We start from the raw sequence: 4934 nt of genomic DNA, 5'->3' as shown, positions 1-4934 counted from the left end.
GGTCCATGCGGAAAATACAATATCCCACCCTTTCGACATCCACCATTGCGCAGATCAGGCACCAACACCCACACATGTCCTATACAACGGTGCACCCAACATCACAATAGTACCTCCTGTCACAGCGCACAAACAATGACATGAGTCAAAGACACAGGTCTGACACAAGCATAGAATTGGAGCGCCGCCTCTAATAAGCCAAAGGTGCATCCTGACGTGACAAATCTGATCATGTCACAAGCATTCACTTACTATAATCACTATCAACGAACCTGCCGCCCCCGCCCCCCCCTACACCTTTCCTTACAACAACGTGTAACCTAACCTAACCTAACCTATGTTGTACCTTAACCTAACCTATGTTGTACCTTAACCTAACCTATGTTGTACCTTAACCTAACCTATGTTGTACCTTAACCTAACCTATGTTGTACCTTAACCTAACCTATGTTGTACCTTAACCTAACCTATGTTGTGCCTTAACCTAACCTATGTTGTGCCTTAACCTAACCTATGTTGTGCCTTAACCTAACCTATGTTGTGCCTTAACCTAACCTATGTTGTGCCTTAACCTAACCTATGTTGTGCCTTAACCTAACCTATGTTGTGCCTTAACCTAAACCCATGTTGTGCCTTAACCTAACCCATGTTGTGCCTTAACCTAACCCATGTTGTGCCTTAACCTAACCCATGTTGTGCCTTAACCTAACCCATGTTGTGCCTTAACCTAACCCATGTTGTGCCTTAACCTAACCCATGTTGTGCCTTAACCTAACCCATGTTGTGCCTTAACCTAACCCATGTTGTGCCTTAACCTAACCCATGTTGTGCCTTAACCTAACCCATGTTGTGCCTTAACCTAACCCATGTTGTGCCTTAACCTAACCCATGTTGTGCCTTAACCTAACCCATGTTGTGCCTTAACCTAACCCATGTTGTGCCTTAACCTAACCCATGTTGTGCCTTAACCTAACCCATGTTGTGCCTTAACCTAACCCATGTTGTGCCTTAACCTAACCCATGTTGTGCCTTAACCTAACCCATGTTGTGCCTTAACCTAACCCATGTTGTGCCTTAACCTAACCCATGTTGTGCCTTAACCTAACCCATGTTGTGCCTTAACCTAACCCATGTTGTGCCTTAACCTAACCCATGTTGTGCCTTAACCTAACCCATGTTGTGCCTTAACCTAACCCATGTTGTGCCTTAACCTAACCCATGTTGTGCCTTAACCTAACCCATGTTGTGCCTTAACCTAACCTATGTTGTGCCTTAACCTAACCCATGTTGTGCCTTAACCTAACCCATGTTGTGCCTTAACCTAACCCATGTTGTGCCTTAACCTAACCCATGTTGTGCCTTAACCTAACCCATGTTGTGCCTTAACCTAACCCATGTTGTGCCTTAACCTAACCCATGTTGTGCCTTAACCTAACCCATGTTGTGCCTTAACCTAACCCATGTTGTGCCTTAACCTAACCCATGTTGTGCCTTAACCTAACCCATGTTGTGCCTTAACCTAACCCATGTCGTGCCTTAACCTAACCCACGTCGTGCCTTAACCTAACCCACGTTGTCGCCTAACGTAACCCACGTTGTCGCCTAAACCTGCTCTGTAATTGTTATACGACTCGTTCAATTAGTGTAGTGTTGCCCACCCGCAACCCTCGCAATATAGTTCGCTACTCGCACTCCCCGCTCCCCTGTGTATCGCTTCATGTTAAACACCTTGCAAGTCTTGCTCACTTTCCACATGCTCCTGCTGTACACTGTAATGTGGATGGCAGCAGGACGTACATGCCGCCCCTCCCCACGTCCCCACCTTGCCCCCTGCCTTCGCAAGCTGGTTGGTGAGAACTTTGCATGTTCAATGCCCTCCGCATGCGACGTACTCAGGCTACGTTGTGGTGCGGCCTGTGTCAACTGTCCGCTAATGTCGTACGCGTAAACCACAATCTGTACTGCACATTCGTCCTTATGTACTGAATGATACATCGTGGCACATGTGTGACCGTACAACGACTGCGCCCAAAAACGGCGGACCATACAGTGCAAATATTGTGCACGCAGCTACGTGTCGTCTCCCTATGAGAGCTGGATTGCAGTGTGGTACGCCATAGAGACGTGTGGGAGGAACGGACGCCGTGGATGGCGATCAGCATGAGCTGTCTGTTGATGTATTCGGACCTAGTCGTCTCTCCTCACACACCGTGATGGCATGGTGCACCGCGTTCCATATCTGCGACATGCTACAGAGGCCGGTTGACAGTCGTTCGAGCAATGGACATCGCATACGTACGGGGGCCACCTTCCACGTATTGTCTAGGCGTGCACATTTTGTTGCGTGTATGTGGGCAGACGTAGTGTGGCGTGACACCTGACACAGGCATGCAATAATCGTGGAAGTTGCAAATGGCGATGGACGCCTGCGTTTTCTGGTGAAGTTACGCAAATGAACAAATGGTAACCTGTTGTGGTGCGGTTGTTCTCGCTAGGGGTGAATCGGTGATGGCGACGATAGGTTGAGGTACTAACCGGTTGTTCCAGCGATACCCACCATGCCGACGAAACTGAACGGCATCTGGGTGTGAAGCGATACGCGGCGGTGGCTGGGTGGGACCGTCCCCGGCCGGTGAGGGGGCGCCTCCCGGCGTGCTGGCCGCGCGGTGCGTGGGCGCACGCGCTACAGCCGGCTGGTGGGGGCGGCCAGTGGCAGGCGCGCCGGCCGACGGACGCGGCAGGCGTCGCAGCTGCGCGCCGGCGCACCCTGCGCGCGGCGCCGTGCGGCCAAAGTAGGTCCTCGCGGGCCCGGTGCGAAGCGCGGTGGACATCTTCAGTGTGCTGGTCCGATTGAGGACTGTGTGCGTTGAGGATGCGCTGCCGCCCGGCGCTCGGCGCCGCGACGCCGTCTGCTGCTCGGTCGCCCCAGCGGTTCTCGCTGGTGGTTTGTATCGCAGCTGTGCGGATGTGTTGGCGCGTGCGCTGTGCTGGGAGAGTTCGCTTCGGCACCCAAGTGGGGCTTTTGTCCTTCTGTGGCGCTGGCGTTGGAGCTGCCGGTCACCGTAGGTGGCGCGTGTTGTCTCCCGCCGGCAATGCCACGACAGCACGCTCCCGGGCCTCTGTCGGCAGCGGCAAGCTCAGTTGGGAGCACGGGTGGTCGCACCGAAAGCGTCTACTCGCCTAACTCCGGGCGATTGCGCCTCTCTCGAACCCGACCAAGTACTTGGGACGGCGCTGCGCGCCGCCGGGACCTGAGAGGGTTTCGAGGTGTATTGTGCAGGGGAGCTCAGCCTCCTCCTGTTTGCAGAATGATTGAGCGGACGCTTGCGTGTTCGCGCGGGCCCCCGGGACACACTCCCGGGCGGCCGGCTGCTCAGCTCTAGTTGACGCAGCTCCCTGGTTGATCCTGCCAGTAGTCATATGCTTGTCTCAAAGATTAAGCCATGCATGTCTCAGTACAAGCCGCATTAAGGTGAAACCGCGAATGGCTCATTAAATCAGTTATGGTTCCTTAGATCGTACCCACGTTACTTGGATAACTGTGGTAATTCTAGAGCTAATACATGCAAACAGAGTCCCGACCAGAGATGGAAGGGACGCTTTTATTAGATCAAAACCAATCGGTCGGCTCGTCCGGTCCGTTTGCCTTGGTGACTCTGAATAACTTTGGGCTGATCGCACGGTCCTCGTACCGGCGACGCATCTTTCAAATGTCTGCCTTATCAACTGTCGATGGTAGGTTCTGCGCCTACCATGGTTGTAACGGGTAACGGGGAATCAGGGTTCGATTCCGGAGAGGGAGCCTGAGAAACGGCTACCACATCCAAGGAAGGCAGCAGGCGCGCAAATTACCCACTCCCGGCACGGGGAGGTAGTGACGAAAAATAACGATACGGGACTCATCCGAGGCCCCGTAATCGGAATGAGTACACTTTAAATCCTTTAACGAGTATCTATTGGAGGGCAAGTCTGGTGCCAGCAGCCGCGGTAATTCCAGCTCCAATAGCGTATATTAAAGTTGTTGCGGTTAAAAAGCTCGTAGTTGGATTTGTGTCCCACGCTGTTGGTTCACCGCCCGTCGGTGTTTAACTGGCATGTATCGTGGGACGTCCTGCCGGTGGGGCGAGCCGAAGGCGTGCGACCGCCCCGTGCGTGCTCGTGCGTCCCGAGGCGGACCCCGTTGAAATCCTACCAGGGTGCTCTTTATTGAGTGTCTCGGTGGGCCGGCACGTTTACTTTGAACAAATTAGAGTGCTTAAAGCAGGCAAGCCCGCCTGAATACTGTGTGCATGGAATAATGGAATAGGACCTCGGTTCTATTTTGTTGGTTTTCGGAACCCGAGGTAATGATTAATAGGGACAGGCGGGGGCATTCGTATTGCGACGTTAGAGGTGAAATTCTTGGATCGTCGCAAGACGAACAGAAGCGAAAGCATTTGCCAAGTATGTTTTCATTAATCAAGAACGAAAGTTAGAGGTTCGAAGGCGATCAGATACCGCCCTAGTTCTAACCATAAACGATGCCAGCCAGCGATCCGCCGCAGTTCCTCCGATGACTCGGCGGGCAGCCTCCGGGAAACCAAAGCTTTTGGGTTCCGGGGGAAGTATGGTTGCAAAGCTGAAACTTAAAGGAATTGACGGAAGGGCACCACCAGGAGTGGAGCCTGCGGCTTAATTTGACTCAACACGGGAAACCTCACCAGGCCCGGACACCGGAAGGATTGACAGATTGATAGCTCTTTCTTGATTCGGTGGGTGGTGGTGCATGGCCGTTCTTAGTTGGTGGAGCGATTTGTCTGGTTAATTCCGATAACGAACGAGACTCTAGCCTGCTAACTAGTCGCGTGACATCCTTCGTGCTGTCAGCGATTACTTTTCTTCTTAGAGGGACAGGCGGCTTCTAGCCGCACGAGATTGAGCAATAACAGGTCTGT

The 4934-nt window shown here is 52.8% G+C and overlaps 1 non-coding gene across 1 annotated transcript in view; it reads left to right on the top strand.

The window, feature by feature from the left end:
* Positions 1 to 3393: 3393 nt before the first annotated feature.
* LOC124733054 overlaps positions 3394 to 4934 on the top strand; it is a 1909-nt gene continuing 368 nt past the window's right edge. The window contains exon 1 of the ribosomal RNA XR_007008884.1: positions 3394 to 4934. This exon is cut by the window's right edge and continues 368 nt beyond it. This is a non-coding gene — a ribosomal RNA (small subunit ribosomal RNA).

The sequence above is a fragment of the Schistocerca piceifrons genome, unplaced genomic scaffold, assembly GCF_021461385.2.
Source record: "Schistocerca piceifrons isolate TAMUIC-IGC-003096 unplaced genomic scaffold, iqSchPice1.1 HiC_scaffold_1377, whole genome shotgun sequence".
NCBI lineage: Eukaryota > Metazoa > Arthropoda > Insecta > Orthoptera > Acrididae > Schistocerca > Schistocerca piceifrons.
The sequence above is the reverse complement of the archived record's forward strand: the minus strand, read 5'-3'. Positions and strand labels throughout refer to the sequence as shown.